This window comes from Panthera uncia (assembly GCF_023721935.1).
Source record: "Panthera uncia isolate 11264 chromosome C1 unlocalized genomic scaffold, Puncia_PCG_1.0 HiC_scaffold_4, whole genome shotgun sequence".
NCBI lineage: Eukaryota > Metazoa > Chordata > Mammalia > Carnivora > Felidae > Panthera > Panthera uncia.
This window is the reverse complement of record NW_026057585.1, coordinates 73,073,101-73,096,534: the sequence shown is the minus strand read 5'-3', so window position 1 is coordinate 73,096,534 and position 23,434 is coordinate 73,073,101.

The window sequence follows — 23,434 nt, the reverse complement described above, 5'->3', positions numbered from 1 at the left end:
AAGCAGGCTCTGCATTGTCAGCAACGAGCCCGATGTGGGGCTCGATCTCGCAAACCATGAGATCATGACCTGAGCTGAAATCAAGAGTCAGACACTAAACTGACTGAGCCACCCAGATGCCCCTCTCCCTCTTTCATCAAAGAAAGAATACTATACACACATATACTATATCATATAGTATTATATATAGTTCTACACCTTGTTTGTTTTCCTTTACCAATATATTCTGGTATGCTTTCTATAAAGTACCCCGTGACCCTTCTCTTTTTTACAGCTGCATAATATTCCAACGTGGGAATGAACTACACAGTTCCTGATGATGAACACCAGGGTTATTTCCAATCTGTTGCAACCAATAGGCTGTGTAGGTATCGTTTTACATGAGTATAAGAATATACGTGGGCTTAATAATAAAATGATAAGCCAATTGAAAAAACTGGGCAAGGTATTTGAATATACATTCCTCTAAAGAAGATACACGAATGGCTGATAAGCACATGAAAAGATAGTCACCATTGTTAGCCATTAGGGAAACCCAAATCTAAACCACAATGAGATACCACATCCACGAGGATGGCAATAATCAAAAAGACAGACAATAACAAGTGTTGGTGTCTTAGCCTACTCAGGTTACTATGACAAAAAGACCACAGACTGGTTGGTTTAAACAACAGAAATTTATTTCTCGTAGCTCTAAAGGCCAAGAAGTCCAGGATTAAGGTGTTGGCCAATTGGTTTCTTGTGAGACTTCACTTTCTGGTTGTAAATGGCTGCCATGTCACTGTGTGCTCGATGGACTCTTTGTGCACGTTCAGAGAAAGGAGAGAGAGCTCTGCTGTCTCTTCTTATAAGGGCAGCGATCAGATTAGAGTTCCACCATTAGGACTTCATTTAAGCTTTCACCTCCTCACGGGCCCCATCTCCAAACAGAGCTGCACTGAGGGTTAGGGCTTCCGCATATGAATTTGGGAGGCATGAAAACATTCCGTCCATAATAGTTGGTGAGACTGTGGAGAAATTGGAACTCTAATACCTTGTTGGTGGGAATGCATAATGGTGCAACCACTTTGGAAAACAGTTTGGAAGTTGTTCGAAATGTTAAACATGGAGTTATCCTTTGACTCAGAAAGTCTACTCCTAGGTAGATATCCAAGAGAAATGAAAACATGTGTCCACGCAAAAACTTGTACGTGCATGTTCATAGCAGCATTATTCATAACAGGCAAAAATAGAAACAATCCAAATGTTGGATTCATCAACCGGTGAATGGGTAAAGATGTGGTATATCCAGATAATGGAATATTATTAAGCAATAAAAGCAATGAAGTACTGATCCATGCTACAGTATAGATGAAACTTGAAAGCATTATGCTAAGTGAAGGAAGCCAGCCACAAAGGATGACATTTGTATGAATTCCATTTATATGAAATTTCCAGAATAAGCAAATCTGTGGAGAGAGAAATCAGATTCGTTGTTGTCTGGGGCTGAGGCAATTGGTAAGAAATTACGGGGATTGCTAATAGGTATGGAGTTTCTTCCGGGGGGGCAGGGGGGTAGAAATCTTTTAAAATAGGTTGTACCACTCTGTGAATAAACCAAAGTCATTATATTTTACAGGTTAAATGGGTGAATTGTGTGGTATCAGAATTATAACTTGAAAGAATTGTTGATATAAATAGAGTCCCAGAACTGCAACTGCTGGGCAAAAGGGTAAATGCATTTAAAATTTGATCAGTATTGACACATGTGGCTAGAAGGTTCTTACATTTTTCATTCTCACTAGCGATACATAAAAGTGCAAGGTGGGTACTATTATCTCTATTTTATACAAGAAACTGAGGCCTGGATAATCCAATATCACGCAATAAATAATATCCAAGATGTAATAAATCAGCTGGTGCTCTGTTGCATCTTACTTATTTGGTGTTTTTCCTTTTTTTCTAAAAAAATTTTTTTTAACATTTATTTATTTTTGAGCGACAGAGACAGAGCACGAGTGGGGGAGGGGCAGAGAGAGAAAGGGAGACGCACAATCTGAAGCAGGCTCCAGGCTCTGAACTGTCAGCACAGAGCCCAACGTGGGGCTTGAACTCATGAACCTGAGCTGAAGTCAGGTGCTTAGCCGACTGAGCTACCCAGGTGCCCCCCATTTGGTGTTTTTCCAACAGTCATTTGATCTTCTAAAAACAAGAAGAATTTTTGATTGCATTGATTTTCTCTATGATTTTTCTGTTTTCTATATCATTGATTTATGCTCTGATGTTTGTTATTTCTTCTTTTCTGCTGACTTGGGCTTAATTTACTCTTCTTTTTCTAGTTCTTAAGGTAGAAGCTGATGACACTGATTTGAGACCTTTCTTGTTTTCTAATTCAGGTGTTTAGTCCTATAAACTTTTTCCTAAGTATGTTTCTTAGTGTCATTTCACAAATTCTGATATATTGTATTTTCATTCTCATGCAGTTGAAAATACTTTTTTTTTTTAGAGAAAGGTCTTAAACTTTTTTTTGAACTTTTATTTATTTTTGAGAGACAGAGAGAGACAGAGCATGAGCAGGGGATAGGCAGAGAGAGAGGGAGACACAGAATCTAAAGCAGGCTCCAGGCTCTGAGCTATCAGCACAGAGCCTGATGCAGGGCTCAAACCCACAAACTGGGAGATCATGACCTGAGCTGAAGTCGGATACTTAACCAACTGAGCCACCCAGGCACCCCAGTTCAAAATACTTTCTAATGTTCTTTATGATTTCTTCTTTGGCCCATGGGATATTTAGAAGTATGTTAATGAGTTTCCACATATTTAGGGGATTTTATAGATATCTTTTTATTATTGATTTCTAATTTAATTCTATTATAGTCAGAGAACATACTTTGTCTAATACTAAATTTATTAAAACTTGTTTTATGGTCTAGTTTGGTAAATGTTTTGTGTGCATTTTAATAAAGTATACTCTACTGTTGTTGGGTGAAGTGTTTTATAAATGTCAATTAGGCCAAGTTGGTTGACAGTGTTTATGCCTACTATATTCTTGCTGATTTTCTGCCTGTTTATTCTATTGATTACTGAGAAAGGAATATTGAAGTATCCCCATCTATAATTGTAGATTTTCTCATTTATCCTTGAAATTCTATCAGTTGTTGATAGAATTTAAATTTATACTTAAAGTAGTTTCTTGGGGTGGCTGGGTGGCTCAGTCAGTTGAGTGTCCAACTCTTGATTTTACCTCAGGTCATGATTCTAGGGCTGTGGGATTAAGCCTAGCATTGGACTTCATGCTGAGTGTGGAGCCTGCTTGAGATCCTTTCTCTCTCTGCCTCTGTCCTCTCTCCAACTCACACTCTCTTTCTCTCTAAAATAAAAATAATAATAATAAAATAAAGTAAGTTTCTTATAGGCAACATGTAATCAGATCTTGCTTTGGATAAACAGTCTGACAATCTTGGCCTTCTAATTATGTTTTTTTGACCATTTACAGTTAATGTGATTATTAATATGAATGGGTTTAAATCTACCTTGCTATTTATTTTCTCTTTGTCCCATGTGTTCCTCATTCCCCTTTTCCCTATTTTTCTGATTGTGTTTTTTTAAATATCATTTTATGTCCTTTATTGTTTTAATTGGCTATATATGTATATATTTCTTGGTGGTTACTTTGGGGCTTATAGTATACATCTTTAATTTATCCCAATCTATCTTCAAAAACTATTATACCACTTCATGTATGGAATAAGAATCCTATAAGAGTATGTGCTTTCATTTCCCCCAGCCTTTATGCTATTGTTGTCACACATTTTCCTTCTATATGTGTTATGAACCGAGAATACTCGTTATGTGTTTTTGCTTTAACCAATAAATTATTTTTTTTATTTAAAAAAAAATTTTTAACGTTTATTTATTTTTGAGACAGAGAGAGATAATGCATGAACGGGGGAGGGTCAGAGAGAGAGGGAGACACAGAATGTGAAACAGGCTCCAGGCTCTGGGCTGTCAGCACAGAGCCCGACGTGGGGCTCGAACCCACGGACTGTGAGATCGTGACCTGAGCTGAAGTTGGACGCTCAGCCGACTGAGCCACCCAGGCGCCCCTAAATTATCTTTTAAATATATTTTTAAATAAGAAAAAAAGTATTTGATATTTTGCCCCATAGTTATCATTTCGGGAGGTCTTCCTTGTTTTGTGTAGATCCAGGTTTCTATCTGGTATTTTTCCTTTGGTCTCAAGGACTTCCTGTAGCATTTCTTACAATGCAGTTTTGATAATAATTATTATTTCAGCTTTTTTTTTAATCTTGGAAGAAGTCTTATTTCACCTTTGTTTTGAAATACATTTTCAGTGGGTACAGAATTCTAGATTGATGGGGGCTTTTTGTTTTATTTTTACATTCCATACTTTAAAGATGTTTTACCACTGTCTTCTGACTTGAATTGTTTCTGATGAGAAGCCTGCTGTCATTCTTATCTTCATTTCTTTGTATGTAATCCGTCTCTTTTTCTCTGGCTGTTTTCGGATTTTCTCCTCATCACTGGTTTTAAGCAATTTTACTATTACAAAGTTATAATAATAAACTTGCCTTTGTGAAGTTTTATTCATGTTTCCTATACTTGATGTTCTGTGAGATTTTTGATCCCCTGGTTTAGTTTTTATCAAATTTGAAAATTTTGACTATTATTTCTTCAAATATTTCTGCTCCCCTCTTCTTTTGGGGACTCCAGTTACAAATATATTAGGTCTCTTAGAGTTGTCCCACAGCTCATTGATGATCTGTCCATGTTTAAAAAAATTTTTTTCTATATATATTTCATTTGGGATCTTTCTATTGCTATGTCTTCAAATGTACTAATCCTTTCATCTGTGCTATCAAATCTGTTATTAATCCTTATCAGTGTATTCTTCACCTCAGACACTGTATTTTTCATCTCTAGAACTTAAATTTGGCCTACCTCCCTCCCCACACCCATCCCAGTATCCACGTAACGTGATCAGTCGTTACTTTAGCTTCCTGAGCATATGGAATATAGTTCTATTGTTTTAATATCCTTATATGCTAATTCTATCTTCTGTGTTATTTTGGGGTCTGTTTCTTTTTTCTTTTTTTTTTTTAACGTTTATTTATTTTTGAGACAGAGAGAGACAGAGCATGAGCAAGGGAGGGGCAGAGAGAGAGGGAGACACAGAATCTGAAACAGGCTCCAGGCTTTGAGCTGTCAGCACAGAGCCCGACGCGGGGCTCAAACCCACGGACCGTGAGATCATGACCTGAGCCGAAGTCGGATGCTTAACCGACCGAGCCACCCAGGCGCCCCTTTGGGGTCTGTTTCTATTGATAAACTTCTCCTTATCAAGGATTGCATTTTCCTGCTTTTTTTTTTTTTTTTCATGTATGCTAGTTTTAGGTTGGATTCCAGACATTGTGAATTTTACCATGTGTGCTGGCCATTTTAATGTTCCTATAAATATCCTTGAGCTTTGTTCTAGGATGCAGTCAACTTACTTGATACTTGAAAAAGAGTTTGATTCTGTTGAGACTTGTGCTTCAACTTAGGTCCTTAGGCAGGACTATTACCTTTTTTCCCACTCCTGAAGCAATAGCCTTCTAAGGAATCAATTAGATGCCCCATGACTTACGAGGTTTTCACTCTGATTGGCAGGGATACAAACCGAATGGTCTTGTGTGTACTTTGCAAACTGTTTCCTCTGCTCCTTTGGGATGTTCTTTCCTCCAATTCTGATAGTTTCCTCACACACAAGTGCCGTTCAATATTCAGTTGAAGGCTTGAGGGGAACTCTCTGTAGATTTTTGAGGCTCTCTCTCTCTCTCTGCAAGGCTCTCTTCTCTGCAGTTCTCTGCCCAGTGAACTCTAGTTGCTTTGGCCTCCCCAGACTCCTTGCTCTATCTTCTTAATGCAGAGACAGCTGGGACCCCGCTCCCTGTGCTGCAGCCTGGAAACTCTCCCCAGGCAGAAGCTGGCAATCGTAGGGCTCACCTCATTAGTTTCTCCTCTCTCAGGGCTTGCTATTTTGTGCTGCCTGATGTTCAATGTCTGAAAACTGTTGTTTTGTATATTTTCTGTGGGTTTTCAGTTGCTCAGAACAGAGGGTAAATTGACTCCCTGTTGCTTGCTCTTTCCAAAAGTGCTATAGCTACATTTTAATATTTAGCTATGACTGTGATCTTAAATATTAGATATGACTAACCCATTTTACAGATGAGGAAAATTGAGGCTTAAAGAAGGTGTTACAGAAGAGTTGGGAGGCAAAATAATGTAACACGTAAAAAGATGGATTGTTTGACTCTCAGATTCCCCATTTTTAGTTGTGAGACCTTGGACAAATTGTCTAGCCTCTCTGTGCTTCATTTTCCTCACTTGTATCAGTGGGATGATAATAATAAAAACTACCTTATGGGACTGTTATGAGGATTAAATGAGTTAATATATATAACTGGCATATAGCTACTATGTAAGTATGCGTTATTATTATCAGAGCAGAATAATTGACAAATCTAGCCGAGTGACAAGCAGACTCATTTTGAATTCCAGCTCCATCACTCGCTCACTCCCTGTGAACTCCTCGCCCTGTGCATCAGTCAAGGTTCAGTTAGAGAAGCCGGACCACTAAGGAGGTTCTAACCAGAACCGTGCCGGAAAAAGCATTCTGGGAAATGTAGTCCAGCTGAGCCGAGGTGACACATCGCAAAGCCCGTCACACCACGCCACTTCTCTGCGCTGAGAATCGACTTCCTCATCCGTGAGATGGGATAATAACTCATGGAATGAAATGAAATGATGCACCTGAAGCGCTTGACATGTCGTCTGGGTTCAAGAAATGGTTCTTACTGCCCGGGATCCCACCTCTAATAATGGCAAGAGGCGTGAGCCATCCCCAAAGCCTGTTGCTCTCCCCCTTTCGCCGTGCTGCCTCCCCGTGCCGGGCCTGGAAGTATGGAAACGAGGAGGACAGTTCCTATCCCCGGACAGAGGGGTAGGCCAGGGGCACGAGTAAGTGTAATAGGGGACAGGAAAAGGAAAGCGGTCACCGTGAATGGGACCGCCCACAAGACTGGCACTGAGCTGGATCCTCTACAGGGAGAAGCGGAGGAAGGGACCAGGATTTTCTGCATGCCTACTGTGTGCCAGGCACTGTGGGAGGCACTTTACGTGACCATCGCAGTGAGTCATCACAACCAAAAAATGAGCTAGGTAGTATTATTATCCCTGCAATACAGACAAGGGAACTGAGACTCAGAGAGAGTAAGTCCCCCGCCCTTGGTCACTGAGTGACCACCTGCCAGAGCCCCCGCGTCCCCGGAGACGGCTAGAGTGGCGGTGGAAGCGGCAACGTGGGGTCATCCCGGAGGCGGTGGCTCTCCGGAGCTGGCAGCCAGGGCTGGCTCCGCGCCCCGCCAGGCCAGCCTCTGTGCCCGTGTCTGCCCGTGGGCGGCAGGCGCTCTGGTGGCTGCAGTGCCGTGGTGGTGGTGGTGGCAGCGGCGGGCGGCAGCAGGGAGACAGTCACACCTCGCTGTTTTGTAAACTGTTTCTCACAGCTTGTTTGTTCCGGGTTAGGGCTGGAGCGGCACCGTATGGAAGTGTGACTCATTGTTTAATGTGGCAGCTCATTAGCAGATCTTGTTGCTGCCTCTGATTTCTCTGCTCCCGCTAATTGGAGAGCCCAGTGGGGCCCCCGCTTCCCGTGAAGAACAAGCCAGTCCCCAGGGCTCCAGCCGGCCCTTGCCCCTCCGGCTCCCGAGGAGGCCACCCCACACGGTGGGCACTGGAATCAGCCAGGCTGGGTTCAAATCCCACTTCATCCCGGCTGTGTAACCTTGGGCAAGGAGCCTGGTCCGCCCCTCTCTGAGCCTCAGTTTCCCTACCCAGCCAGTGGAGGAAGTAGTGGCCACCTCATCAGAGTGGGTGGGAGGAAGAGTAACCATAAAGTCTCCTGGCGCATAATAGATGCTCAGTAAGTAGGTGTTGTAGTGCTACTATCATCAGGCCAGAACCTGAGGGAACCCCTCAGTCCTGACCCCCTGGGGCAGCCACCCAGGCCAGAGGAAGTGCGAGGCTCCAGGTGGGAGGACCTATTCGCTGCAGGTAACCTAACAACACTTCTTCCTCCAATGCTGTCCCTCCTCAGGCAGATCTGCCAGGCTCTGTCCACCCTCTGCGCCCCTGGAAGAGGGAGCCACAGTGCGGGCCCAGCCTTGAGTGGGGGTCGGCCTCCCTGGAGCTCTCCCTCAGGCCCCTGTTCTCATCTTTGAGCCACCCAGAACACGTCTGCTCCCTGGGCCCCAGGACTGTCCTCTGCTCTTTGGAGACAGTGGCCACGCCTCTCTCCACATCCTCTCTCCAGGTGGAACCTGGGTCCCTTCCGTGACATGGGTCATGGGGTTGCGGGATGCAGCCCCAGTTGACGGCGATGTCAGCCGTGCCCCTGGAGGTGTGCAATGCTTTGACCTCCTTGTGGGTCCCTTTCCCAGTTTCCTTGTTCTGTCTGGATATGCTCCTCCCTGCCCTACCCTTCCCTTTGAGACCCGCCCTGTCCGATAGCAATATAAAGTTAGCCCTGTGTGTATCTTTAAATTTTCTATTTTATTTATAAAAGCCTTTTATTTATAAAAATAAGAAAAAAATCGGCAACATTAATTTCAAACCATATTGAATATAACCTAATACATCCGAAGTAGTATCATTTCAACATATAATCAATATAAAAATCATTAATGACAAATCTCAAACTTTTTTTCTTTTCATACTGTATCAGATGTGTTTTTACCCTTACAGCACATCCTATTTGGGACGAGCCATGTTTCAAGTACTCAGTAACCACATGTGACTTGTGGCTATGGTGTTGGACATATGTGATGCACTTCTGGACTCTAGCTCTATTAATGTGGTCGGAGCTGGCTTGGGTATTGTGGCTAACACATCACTCTGATTCAGGAGGAAAGAATAAACTGGTCCCTGAGAGTGAGGGCATCTGGCTGTCGGGAGGTCTGGGACCCCATCTGGGTTCTATTACCAGCTCACTCCACACGTGACTGTGGATAAGTCACTCCTCTCCTCCAGGCCCCAGAATCCTCATCTGACAAATATGAAGAGTTCTCTGGGTGTTCTGTCTATGTTCTCTTATGTATTTCTTAGGAAAGCCCCATGATGTTTCCCAATTGGGGAGATGGAGGCTCAGAGAGATCTCGCCTCTTCCTCACATTCGGGGCTTGTGGATTCCCGCAGCTCGCGGGCTGGTTGCTCCTGGCTACCAGTGGGACTCAGTTCCAGGCAGGCAGCCCTCAATCCTGTCCCCTTCCTTATTGTTAAGGACAGGTGATGGCAGCGTATGCAGGTGTTTGCAGCGAATGCAAGTGTTGACAGTGCATGCAGGTGGAGATCTGCTAAAGGAAAATGCCTCCATCTGCTCAGCTATCTGCTCTGTCTCTCCATGGCTGTCTCACACAGTGGGGGCTTGAGGTCAGGTGCCGGCCCCTCCCTGTGTTTGTTTCTGCTCCACCAGGACGGATCAGAGTAAAACCCGGACACCATCTCACTCGAGGCTCCCTCCCTCCATCTGCTTCTTCCCCCAATCCTTGAATCCAGCTGACTTCTCCTTCCTGACCACAGACTTGTCTTCCAGTTCCAGAGCCGTCATCTGTCATCTGTGTGTTTTTACACTTAAAAACACATCTGTCACATCTGTGTGACTTCGAGCAAATCACTTTATTTGAACCTTCACTTCCCTGTTTGGGATGGGGGAGAACCTCCCCTTCCTCGCAAGGTTGACGAGAGTAACAACAGAGCCGATATATGTGAATGCGCCTGGCTGGGTACTTTCTGTAAATGTTAACTGTGGCCGAATATTTACAAGTCATTTTAAGAACCACTGAGTTTTACTCTTCCAAACTGGACCTTGCCGGGTTACTCAACAATGCTCTGCGTGGCTTTGTCCCCTTTCCCCAGCCAGTCGAGCCTTCTTAGCTCCCTACGGTCTTCTGAGAGGAGGGATCGTCCACAGATGACCACTCTCTCTGGTGAGAGCACAGGACGATGGGGCTGGAGGGGTCTTGGCAGTCATGCCTGGGGGGCACCTCACCACCAAGACCGACCGTCTTTGCAAATAACACAGATGTGACTTCTGTCGTGAATCTCTCTACATATATTGCACCCGTTCCTGTGTCCCCCAAAAGAGAATGATTGACATGAATTTAACTTTTTCTTGATGCACGATCATCATCACAGCCAGACGTTTTTACATTAAAATAGTAAGAGCGCTCACTTCCGTTGCGTGTGTCGGTGCACTTGTATCCTGCAAATGGCATCCTGCGGTTCTTACACGACCCCGAGGTAAAGTTTGGCTATTATCCTCTTCTCATGGGTGAGGAAGAGACTTGTCCGGGCCTCACTGCAGAGGGACGTGATCCACCCCGCTTTGGCAGCATAACTTCTCGATGGCCTCTGGGCTCTTCTCCTGGGGCCCCTGATAGACTAGGAGTCCATATGTGAGCCTCAGAGGCTGGCCTTGCCCTTGCTGGGGGCTGGGGACACACCCCAGGGACAGCCATTGCCTTGCTTTGGGGCCTGCGCTGGTCTGAGAAAGGGAATAGTGCAGCACAGGCTTTGAAGCCTTTGCTTTCTTGACCCGGCCGTGTGCTGCCTGAACAAGTTCCCAGTTCCTCCTTCTTTCACACTCTCTTCTCCTGCTTTCATGAGCCCCCCTTTCTTAGCTCTCTGGCTGTTTTTCCCAGAATCCTTTGCAGTCTGACCCTGCTCTGCTCCCCTTAATGTGCTGGCGTCCTTCAGCACCCCCTTTGGCTCTCTGCCCTCTCCACATCTTCCTCCACATCACCCCCAGGGTCTTCGTCTTGAGCTTACTCTCCTCAAGCAAATGATCACCTTGAAACTACACATTGAAGGAACACGTGCACTGAGCCCGGCAGGCCCACTTCGGGGTCCTGGCTCTAGCTCTGTGGATTCGGGCAAGTGCCTCATCTCCCTGAGCCTCAGCCGTCCTAGCTATATGGAGGCACTGACAATACCTACTTAGACCCCCAGGGTCTCTGCGCCACGGACTCCCAGAAACACATGTCCCATGCGGCCCTCTTCCCAGAGCTGAGGCTGTATACGGATGTACATGTCTTCCCCAGCTGAGTCCATCGTCCTTCTCTGAAGCTCCCCCACCCCCTCTTGTGGTCTCTAGCTCAGGAACCTCCTCCCAATTATCCTATGCTTTATGACAATACCGGCTACCGTCTCTCAAGGGCTTCTAGAGTACAGACCCAGGCTGAGTGATCCCATGGCTCTCACTTGATCTTCCATCAACCTGGGGAGGTTGCCAGTATTTTATTATCATACCCATTTCACGGATGAAGATGCGGTAACAGAAGCCCCCGGCACATCGCAGGCGCTTGACAAGGGCTGGTTCTCTCTTTTGGCTTTGGGTCTTTCAAGAGTCGAAATTCATAAATGAAACTGACTAAGCTGGAGCCAAGCCGAGGTGCCCGGCACTCATTCCCACCCAGAGGTAGGGGTCCACCTTGCCCTGTGACTCCAGCTTGGCACGCCGGATGGATGCCTGGTCTGCTTCCTTGTCCTGAGGTATCTCATCCTCGGCTCCCTCCTGCTGAAATCCAGACCGTGCCTCAAGAGACAGCCGCTGTGCAGAGTTAGTTACCCAGGAACCCCATTTCAGGTGTGTGGCCCCGAGGCTGTTCCCTCTTTCACCCCCGGTAACAGATGCAGGACAGGTGATGGTGGTGCTTTCAGGTGGTGGCCTGTGAGGTGCTTTCTAGTGACTGCCTAGGTATCTGTCTCTCCAGAGCTGTCCCACCGCATCGGGTGGTTATGAGGCCGGGTACTGCCCCTCTCCGTGTGTGTTGTTGTTGTTATAACTATAATAATGATTATTATTGGCATTATCATCCCATGAGAGCCCGTGAAGTAGGTATTATCAGTGCCCGTCTATAGCTAAGACAGCCGGGGCTCGAGGAGATGGGGCACTTGCCTAAGTATACAGAGCTAGAGCCAAGACCCAGACTGGGTCTGCTGGGCTCAGGGTGCACGTTCTTTCAATGTGTAGTTTCAAGGTGATCATTTGCGTAAGGAAAGTAAGATCAAGTTCTTCTTTTAAAAACATTTTTTGACGTGTATTTATTTTTGAGAGATAGGGAGAGACAGCGTGAGCAGGGGGAGGGGCAGAGAGAGGGGGAGACACAGAATCCGAAGCAGGCTCCAGGCTCCGAGCTGTCAGCACAGAGTTCGATGCGGGGCTCAAACTCACGAACGGCGAGATGGTGACTTGAGCCAAAGCTGGACGCTTAACCGACTAAGCCATCCAGGTGTCCCAAATCAAGTTCTTCTTAAAGTGACTTGTAAGATGTAGGCGTCCCCCCAGAAAAAGACTGAAGATTCGGTCACAATGAATATTTACTCAAAGTACTGGGTGAGGCGCGTTCACATATAATGTGTCAGCTGTTAGTCCTGCCAACCTTGTGAGGAAGGGGGGGGGGTTCTCCTCGATCTCAGACACGGAAGCAAAGATTCTGTTCAAAGCAGTGATTTCCTCAAAGTCACCCGGGTGACAGGTGATGCTCTGGGATCAAAAGTCAAGCCTTTGAGACTCCAAGGCCTGTGCCCCTTTCCCCCGCGAGACGATGGCCAGGAACAGGTGCTGGGGAAGAAGCAGGTGAAGGGAGAGAGCCTTGGGTGACCAGGCACAACAGTTCATTTTTCTGAGGCTAGAGAAGGGCAGTGATTTGTTTCAAGTTACACAACGAGGAAGTCGTGATGCTGGCATTCTGCTCCCATCTGTCTGACTTTGCCCTCTGCACCACTCCACAGTGGGGTTGCCAAAGCCACACCTCCTCCTCCCCACGGCCTCTTCTCCTAGCCATAGCCTGAGGTCCATTAGACACTCTAGATCCTTTTCTCTCAGGTAAAAAGGGCTTATGCCCCTCTGCCTTGTTACCCCTAACTCTGCCAGGCACTGTACTAGGGCAATTGACATGCATTACTTTATTTAATCGTCATGATAAGTCTGAGAGGTAGGGACTACGATCCTCCCCGTTTTAATGATGATGACCCTGAGGCCCAAAGAGGTCACACAATTAGAGATGAGGAAGCTGGAAACTGGAATCTGCATCAGGGACTGACCCCAGACCTGAGTTTTTAACTGCTACCCTCTCTCACTTTTTCTTACCTGGACTGGGTATAGATTTCCCTCTCTGAGGTGTATCAGGCCATGAGCCCTGAAGGCCAGAGTCCAAATCTCTAGCTACCCTTGTCCCCATCTGTAACTCCCTCCCCTTCCTAAAGATACCACCTCACCAACGAACGCCATGGCTCAAGTCCCACTCTCACTTGGGGATATCTTTGGCCATTTCTGTACTTTGTCACCAATTTTCACAAATGCCCTCAGGGTAGGCAGTGTGGCCTCCCTCTCCTGGAGGATTTGAGTCTGTAGGGTGCCTCAAGGTGGGCACCAAGGTCCCAAACCAGGTCTGCCTCGAAGACCCATGTCCTTTCTACTCACCACACCCCTCCCCCCTGGGAGGTCTTGAGAGAGCACAGAAAAAGCTCCCACTCGGAACTGTGATGTCTGAATTCTGGCCAGCTGTACCCCTATCTGGGCACCTCACGCCATCCAAGGGACGCAGTTCCCATTCGTGTCTCATTTTGAGACGAGAGAGTGACAGAGAGCATGAGCGGGGGAGGGGTAGAGAGAGAGGGAGACAGAAGAGCCAAAGCAGGCTCTGCGCTGACAGCAGAGAGCCCAATGTGGGGCCTGAATCCACAAACCATGAGATGATGAGCCGAGCCAAAGTCGGACACTTAACCCACTGAGCCACCCAGGTGCCCTCAAGTTTATTTTTTTTTAACTAATCTCTACACCCAATATGGGGCTCGAACCCACAACCCCGAGATCAAGAGTTGAACACTCTTCCTCTTCTAACTGAGCCAGCCAGGAGCCTAAGGTCTATTTATTTTTTTTTAATTTTAATGTTTTATTTATTTTTGAGATAGAGAGAGAGAGAGAGACAGAGCATGAGCAGGGGAGGGTCAGAGAGAGAGGGAGACACAGAATCCGAAGCAGGGTCCAGGCTCTGAGCTGTCAGCACAGAGCCCGACGTGGGGCTCGAACTCACGAACTGTGAGATCATGACCTGAGCTGAAGTCCCACGCTTAACCGACTGAGCCACCCAGGCGCCCCGAGGTCTATTTATTTTTAAAGAGCTGCATAGTTGTCCTCTGTGTGGTTTTGCCCTCACATAATGTCCTCTGGGTGGCGCCAGTGTTTTCCTGCTCTAAGTATGGCTGTCACTTCTGGAGCGCCCAGCACGTGCCTGTCACTGCAGGAGACCATTTATGTACACATTTTTATGGTTAGTCATTCTTATTCTTGGGTACCTCGCCTGGCCCAGGAAATTATTGGAAGACCCAGCTCCAGCGGTTCACCTTGGGGAAGCTTCTCATCACCCACCCCCCCCCCCCCCCCCCCCCCCCCCACACCTCTCCTGCTCCCATCGGGTCCTGGGCTGGGCCCGAGAGATGAGCAAGACAGAGGAGCTCACAGACTAGCAACCAGATATGGAAGCAGGTCATTACAGGCAAGTGAGGAGAATGAGAAGAGAGGAGGAAGGACTGGTGTAGCTGCAGGTTTGGGGTGGGGGCAGGGAAGCTCTCAGGGGGGTACAGCTGAGCCTTGGAAGGACGCGGGGAGTGTGGCCGGTGTGCAGGGCCGTGCCTCGGTTCTGTCTATACCCTCCGTGGACTGCCTCCCTGCACCTGTGCTTCCCGCCCTCATTGCCACTCATGCCTCATCTACTTCTGAAAACAAGGATTGGGGTAGATTCTGATTTTTATAAAATTACGTAGATAATAGCAACAGGACCACGAAGTGAGGAAAAGGAGTAAGAGTTTTGTAATAAAACGGCGGGAGAGAATGACCCTTGTCCTAAACTGAGGGTAGTTACTACAAATGAACACAAAGCTCGCCTCTCCCCTCGCAGCAGCCAGAAAGGGCTGCACCGGCTGCAGCCCGCGGGGTCGAAAGGCCCATCCAGTCCCACCGGTGGAGTCCTGTCGCCTCCTCTCTGCACTTGATCCCTGGTTTGTTCCCTGTGTTTATGGCTCCCTTGGGTACTGGGCTGGTATTTTGACTGGATCGTGAATTCTGACCCATTCACACTACTGAACTGAATGGAGAGGCTGTGGACACAACGGCTCTGGGGCACCTACTATGTGCCATTCCTTTATAACCCCTTCACTCTGAGACACCGACAGAGAAGAAACTGAGGCTCAGAGGAGTTAGGGGAAATGTGGACAGGACCGTCTGTGGGCCCCCGTCTCCTGACCCCCGCCCAGCTTCTTCACAAGCTCAGCCAGGAGGGGTCTGAAGATGAGATACCTCAGGACGAGGAAGCAGACCGGGCGTCCAGTTTGCCAAGCTGGAGTCACGGGGCAAGCCGGACACCTGCAGATGTCTGGGTGGGAACGAGTGCTGGGCCCCTTGGCTTGGCTTGGCTTGAACTTAGCTGGTTTCATTTATGAATTTAGACTCCTGAAAAACCCAAAGCCAAAAGAAAGAACCAGCCCTTGTCAAGTGCCTGTGATGTGCCGGGGGCTTCTGTTACTGCCTCTTCATCTGTGAAATGGGTATGATAATAAAATACCGGCAACCTCCCTGGGTTTCTGAAGGATCAAGTGAGAGCCATGGGATCACTTAGTGTAGAGCTAGCCCCTAATAAGTATTCTCATAATTTAAAAAAAATGTTTTAATGTTTATTTCTTTTTGAAAGAGAGGGAGACAGACAAAGTGTGAACAGGGGAGGAGTAGAGAGAGGGAGACGGAGACACAGAATCCGAAGCAGGCTCTGAGCTGTCAGCACAGAGCCCGCCGCGGGGCTCGAACTCACAAACAGTGAGATCATGACTTGAGCCAAAGTTGGACGCTCAACTGACTGAGCCACCCAGGTACCCCAATATTCTCATAATTTTTTAAAGTTTATTTGTTTATTTTGAGAGACAGAGACTGCACAAGTTGGGGAGGGGCAGAAAGAGAGGGAGACAGAGAATCCCAGGCAGGCTCCGCTCGGAGCCTGATGTGGGGCTCAAACTCACAAAACTGTGAGATCACGACTTGAATGGCAACCAAGAGTCAGACACTTAACTCACTGAGCCACCCAGGCACCCCAGTATTCTCATAATTATCTGTGTTATCGAGATGATCATCCTCAACATGGGCTTGTGAAGTAGGGACTGCGAGTGCTGCCTTATGGCTAAGAAACTGAGGCTCCGGGAAAGGAAGTGCCCAAAGTCACAGAGTTGGAGCAGGAAGCCTGTTGGGCTCAGTTTCTGTGCTGCGTCCACACTGAGAGACGAGCCCAGGAGGTAAAACGAAGGCCCAAGACAAGGAAGCAGAGGTGGAGGCCAGACTTCAGTGAGTGCTTTACGGTGTCAGATCCCTCTTGGGTGGGGGTGGGGGGACCTCCAAATGGCAGCAGTGGAGAGAGCTCAGGTGCAGATGACTGGCCTCTCCTGGCAGCCAGAGCTGCTGTCACTGTGGCGGGGCCATGCCTGGGCCATGCACAGCACCCAGAGGAGCAGTACAGAAGCGGCTGCAAAGAAGGCTGGGCCCAGGTCCCAGGGCACTTGGAAGGACCAGGGCACCTAAAAAGCAGCATCGCTTGGCACCTGGGTACTGAGGGCTTAGGAAGGGTGAAATGGCCTCATTTGCATGGACTGAATTTTTGGCTCGTCCTCCCTTAGTCTGACCGAACTATTTAACTGTAAGGATTGAAAAGTAGAAGTTAAGAGCGTGGGCTGAACAGGTGTCACAACACACGGAAGGGAGAAGGTGAAATACCCCATCCCTGTTCCCCTGTCAGTCTCATTTGGCTTGGGTGGTCTGTGTCCACCGGCCCCTCGCCTTATTTGGCCTCACCCACCCGTGCAGGCAGCAGCCAGTTGTGATAAAGCAACTGCAGCGGTAAAGGCACCACCTTTGGGGGCAGAAAGCTCTGGCTTAGATCGTGGGGGGGGGGTAGTCATTTTACCCCTCTGAGTCTCTGATGCCCCCTCTAAAGCAATGCCAACCTCTCAGGGTCAATTAAGGATCAAGGGAGGACCACGGAATCATTAGCAACATGGCTGTCCTTAGGAAGCACTCAATAAATATTATTATTGTATTTGTTATTGTCATCATTCTTACAAAGGCCCCGTGAGGTGGGCTCATCATATGCCCTGTTTCCTCATCTGCAAAATGGGACTCATGCTGAGGCTCCAGGGGTGCCTGTGCAGATGGAATGAGGGGCGTGGCACAGAGCCAGCAGCGCACAGGAGACCCCTCATCACTGCGAGCCTCCTCCCCGCTCACCAGCTCTCTCAGTAGGGTCGGTCGTTCTGATCTCCCTCATTCCCCGGGAGCCCAAGGCCTCTCCTACCGGAGGCCTTCATGCTATAGGGGTTCTGAGACCAAGAGTCAGGCTGAAGAGGTGGCAGTGTTTGCCATGTGCCCAGCAGACACAGGGCAAGGCCAAGCTGTGGGATGGAGAGAGAGAACGCCTTGAGAAATTCCTCTGAGGCTGCACAGCTCCTTCTCCCCATGTTCTCTCCTTCTATTCTCCTGCCTGCTCTGGGGGTAGTTGCTGTGACCTCCATTTTGCAGATGGGGAAACTGAGGTTAGCGACCAGTGCAGGGTCACACAGTGAGTCCTTAATGGGGCTGGTACTTGCTGCCTCCCTCTGTAACTACATGTCACCCAGCGCTGGGGTCATGACCGCAGAGGGGAGAAGCAGCAAACCCAGGGCGCTATGGGTGGGTGGGCATCTGGGGGCTCCTCCCAGCTTGGCTCCTCCCAAGCTCACCGGCTTGGGAAAGTCTATTGCCTCCGTGGCCTGGGGGGCTGGGGGGACCAGGAGAGGGAGGGCAGCTGGAAGAGGCAGCCTTCTCCTAGAAACCTCACTCCCTTTTCCACGACTTCTTCCCCTAACAGTCATGGCTCTGGAATTCCAAACGACTTTAGTATTTTGCAAGGAGGTCTCAGGGCTCTGTGAACGTCAGCCTCAGACTGAACCTTCGAGATCATCTGCTTCAAGCCTCCCATCCATTTGACTAATCAGAAGACAGAGCCCCTGAGGAATGGAGGAGCGACTTAGCCAAGAGCAGGGCCAGTAGCAGAACCTTGCAGCTCAATGTTCTGAGAGCGTCATTGGATCTAGGGGGATGACAGGCCAGGGTCAGGACATTCCAGAGGAGAGGTCACATGGGCCGGACAGGGCAGGGCAGGACAGGGCAGGGCCAGGCAGGGCAGGGCATGAGGCCACAATGCGATGCTAGGGATTCCCCTGCCAGGCTCTGTTGTCAAGTCCTCACTTTGTCATTTCCTTTCTACATCCCTGGGAGGTCAGGGTTGTTGTCCTCAGTTTACAGGGAAAGAAGCAAGACACAGAGAAGTCCAAAGTCAAACAGCTTCTTAATGAAGGAGGCAGAACTCAAACCTGGTTGCTGCTTATCTCCAAATCCTACACATTTTCCATGACATCCCTTGTACTGGGTTGAATAGCGTCCCCCGCTGCCCCCCCCCCCAAGTCATGCTCTTCCTAGAACCTCAAAATGTGACCTTATTTAGAAACAAAGGCTTTGCAGATGTAGATCATTAAGATTAGGTCATAGCGAAGCAGGGTGGGCCCTAAATCCAATGTGGCTGGATTTATAAGAAGAGGAAACGCACAGAGAGAAGAATGTCGTGTGAAGCCGTGGAGAAGAGACAAGGGAGGACACCATGTGGAGAAGGAGGCAGAGACTGGAGCGATGTGTCTACAAGACAAGGAACACCAGGCTTGCTGGCCATGAACAGAAGCTGCACGAGGCAAGGAAGGTTTTCCCCGAGAGCTCGGCCCTGCGAGCCCCTTGATTTCAGACGACAAGCCTCCAGAACATTAAGACAATATTCCTGTTGCTTTCAGCCACTTTGCTGCTTTGTTGCAGCAGCCCCAGCAAACGAATATGCCTCCCCCCCGTCATGCAGGAAGAGGGGTGACCGACAGGCCTCTTGGGTCTCAGGTGTGCTTGTGTTGAAATTTAGAATGTTAGGGCAAGCCCATGGTGGAGAAGGATGGAGGGAACATACATGCGTCCGACAGGTGAACAAGTGAACAAGGGAGGGTCAAAGGTCTCGCTCTCAAGGGGCCAGAGTTTTCTGGATAACGCCTGTCAGGTGCTCTGCAGGGGCTGCCAGTAAGTGCTCCATAAAACTTCCGGGGATAAAAAGATAAGACTGAATGGGACGGTGTGCAGAAGGGCGTGGCCCGGAGAGGCAGTACCATTCAGCACTAATTCTCTACCCTGTTGGCGTGGTATGATCCCCGGCTCAGGAGAACACAAGGTCCTTGGGCACCCGGCACTCACTGATCTAAGCTGCTTCCCCAAAGCCCCAGAACTTTCTCTGCCCCAGGCAGGGACTGTGGAGGCAGCTAAAGGAGGCGTGTCATGAGGGCCCTCCCCTGCTGCACTGTCCCCCTCAGCCACACTGCCTCAGCTCAGCCCCACCCGTTCCCTGACACTGTCCCTGGGCCAGGCCTGAGCCTGCTCTGGAGACTCTCCCAGCTGTCCTGATGTCCCCTCTGGCTTCTGCAGACGCTCCCCTTTTCCACCCCTGGAGGCCTCGTCTGGGCACCGGCCCCTCCCCTCCAGAGGCGTCCCCAGACATCACTCCTGTGCTATTCTTTTTTCCTGACAACTGTGGCATCAAATGTCAACCAGGCGGTGCTCAGCACCAGAAGGTGGGGGCGGGGGGGGGGCTGGTTCTTGATAACCGTGTGGCTTAGGGGACGGTCCTTGTGAGCCCCCCATGAGGGAACGGCCGGCCCTGGTCTGGCTGCGCTCCCAGCACACTGTGCTGCCCTGAGCAAACCTCTTCCTCCTCAGACCTCGGTCTGTCTGAGCCATGAAGGGGAGGCAGGCTTCTCTGCCTTCACCTGCTGGTAGGAGAGTCAGGGAACACGGGCACTGCCCTCGGGGGGCTAAGAGAATGCTGGGCAAGTGGCAGTGGACTCCCCTGAGAGCCAACTCTGCAAGGGGATTCTTGGGGGTGCAGAGTAGCTACGCCCACCAAACCTCAGAGAAGCCCGTCCTCCTGTCCTCACTTGCCCCGAGTGAGCTGGGACAGCTGGCACCAAGCGCCGGGGAAGTGGGCTCTGGCGGGCCCTGACAGCTCAGCAGTGGCAGCGGGGAGGTGGCGGTGGCCGCAGTGGCAGGGGCTATTCTGAGAGTTGGGAAGGGCTGCGGAGCCCAGACGGGGGGGCGGGGAAGCAGCCAAGGAGAAGACAGTCCTGTGAGGACGTGGGGAGTATCCCCTGTGGCCCCGAGAGGGGGTGTCTGCCCATGGCCACGTCCCTGTTCATAGAAGGGAGAGACCGTGTAGCGGTCACCGGGAGGGGATGGACCATGGAGGTGGTGAGGCACGCGCTGGGACTCCTTGGGTGTGTGGGTACAAGCTTGTGATCCGAGTACGAGTTGAGTTGAACGGGGTAAAGCATGCACCTGTAAGCATGGGAGCAAGCGAGTGTGAGTGCGTTGGATTGCGAGCGCGTTCAAGTGCACGGGAAGGTGTGAGCAGAAGCGAACGTGCCTGGGTGTGGAAGGGGGAGGAATTCGAGGGTCAGCAAGCGGGGGCTTGTTTGTGGGCAGGAATGAATGTGGGAGGGGTAAGCAGGGTGAATGAGAGAGCAAGCGTGGGGGAGGGGTGGGGAGTGCGAGAGAGCTGGGGTCAAGGGAACCCTCAGGAGGGTGTGGTTTGGAGACACAAGTGAAGGGACTTTTGCGGGGGTGTGTGTGAGTGAGCCAGTGTGCGCCAGTGGGTGCCACTGTGTGCGTGGCGAGAGCAGGAGGGACGGTGTGAACTGGGACAAGGGAAGATATGTAGGAACAACAGCAGTGGTAAGAAAAAGAGCTAGCGTTTATTGAGCACTTACTCTGAGCCTGGGGCTGACATTTATGATGGTATTGAATTCTTTACATATCCTACGAAGTCGGTGCTGTGATGGTACTCATTTATAGATCAGGAAATAGTGCTTTGAGCAGTTAAGTAATTTGCCCATACTCTTAATCACTGTGTTAGACTGCCTCGTAATGAATGTGTGAGCAGGGGCCAAGTTGTGAGTAAAGAATGAGTGTGTCTGTGGTAGGAGTGAGTTTGAGTGTGTGTGTGTGTGTGTGTGTGTGTGTGCGTGCACGCACACACACACACACACACACACGTGTGGGAGGCTGAGTGTGCCAGATGTGGGTCCCAGAGGAGCAGCAGCTGTGGACACTGGGCGGGGCAGGGGCCCGAGCAGAGCCTGAGTCAGTTGCCAGGGCATCTCTGCCAATCTGACTTCCCGGCCCCGCAGTGGCAGCCTGTGCCAGGGCCCCCAGCTAAGGGATCCTCCCAGCTCTGGTATGGCCCCCAGCAGGCCCCTCACACAGTGGGCTGGGCCAAGGCTGGAGGCTGGCAGGAGGCCTGCGTGGCCTCCAGGGTACCTGGGGGTCTGCCCCAGTGTGGGCTCCCCAGGCAGGCAGGGCATATGAGAAGTGCGGGAGGGGGTCCAGCAGTGATTTCAGGCCTCTTGTGACTCTAAACAGAACCACCTGGAGGGTGTGTGTATGCAGGCCGAGTGGGGGCAGCCAGTGGTTCCCATGCCCACCCCTGCCTTGGGGATGTGAGTCAGGCAGATGCCATGTCAGGCATTTGCAAGCTGGGCCTACTGCTACCCTGGGGTGGCGAGGAGGGGCCCCTCCAGCCTCACCCCACCCCCACCCTCACCCTTGGCCCAACTTCTCAGGACCTAAGCTGGAAGGAAGGAATTTTTGAGAGCCAGCTATCTCCCGTGGCCTGGGCCCGGCCCCCCACTGCCCGGAGAACTTGGTAAGCAGTGGTCTCCAGCCTCTCCAACTGCAGAACCATCCTGGCTGGAGAGCTTGAGCTTCTGGTGCTGGCCATTCCATCCGGGCGAGTGACCTCCTCACTCTAGGCCTCAGTATCGTGACTGGCAAAAGAGAAATGTTGTATTAAAGGGACATAAGGTGTTGCTGGCAGAGCAGCAAGTGGGGGGGGTGGGCAAGCAACAGAGATGGTGGTACGAGCTAGAGTTAGACAAGGTGTTAGGATGAGCTGACACTTGAGCTGGGCTTTGAAGAATGGGAGAGTCTCCAGTGAGGTTCCTGGGGGGGAGAAAGGTGTTCTGGCAGAGGGGATACCCTGAGCAAAGGCTGGCAGGTACAGTGGTGGCTAGAAACCTAGCCTAGGACCCTGCAGGATGAGGTCGTGGACTCCCTCTCCTTTCTGAGGCCACATAATGATCTGATCAACATCTGACTCCTCCACTAGCCTGTGCAATAGGTACCTCATCTGTCTCTGTCACCTGCCACTCTTGTTGGAGTGGCCCGAACAGTGTCTGGTGCATTAAAAGTGCTCAATAAATATCAGTTAAATAAATGAGAAGCTTCTCCCCAAACAAGATGAACTTGGGGGGCAAGTGCTTGTTCAACAGCCCCTGCAAGTGCCTCCAGAGGCTACAAAACAGTGGTTTGCAAAATGTGGTCCCGGGTGCATCACCTGGGAACTTGTTAGAAATGCAAAGTCTCGAGCTCCAACCCAAACTTCCTGGCCTGCAATGTTTTAACAAGCTCTCCAGGTTGATTCTGTTACATGTTAAACTTTGAGAACCAAGGCTCTAAAACTATGTCCACAGGTCCCCTAAGAGCCCCTGAAGAACCCATTTGCAGATGGAGAAGTTACAACTGTGGCCAAGCCTCGCCCCAAACTCAGATATTCTTGATCCCTTCCCTTTCCCCAGACCAGTCCAGGGTACAAAGGAGAGCTCCATCATTCGCCCTATCAGGTTTCGAAGATAGGAAACGGGGGTCTGGAAGCAGGGGGCGGGGCATTCCCCTCGGGAGTAGAAGGCGGGGCCAAGGGTTCTGAGCCCCGCCTCATCCCCGTTGCCCCGGGAAACCCCGGGTTGTAACAATAACCCGCTGACGCGCTTCTGGGAGGGATCCTGCCGAGTCCGTGGGCGGGACAGCTGGGCTGCGGACCAATGAGAGAGCTCGGGCCCCGCCCCCGCGCCCCCTCCCCCAGCGCTGAGCAGGGGGCGGGGTCGCTCCCGCCGCTCCTCCCCTGCTCCGTAGGCGGCGCTGTTGCGTGCGGGGGCTGCGACGGGGTCGCCCTGAGCCGGGAGCCCCGCGCCTCAACCCCCAGCCCACGGGCGGGGCACGCGGGAAGGCCGAGGATTCCGTGGCCGCGGGCGGGCACGCCCCGCCCTCTCCCGCGCCGGGCCCGCCCCCTCCCCGTCCCCCGCCCATTCCGAGGTGCAGCCGGCGCTGAGCGCGGCAGGCGCGGGAGCTGGCGCTGGAGCCGGAGCGGCGGCGGCGGCGGCGGCGGCGGCATTCACGGGGCGGCGG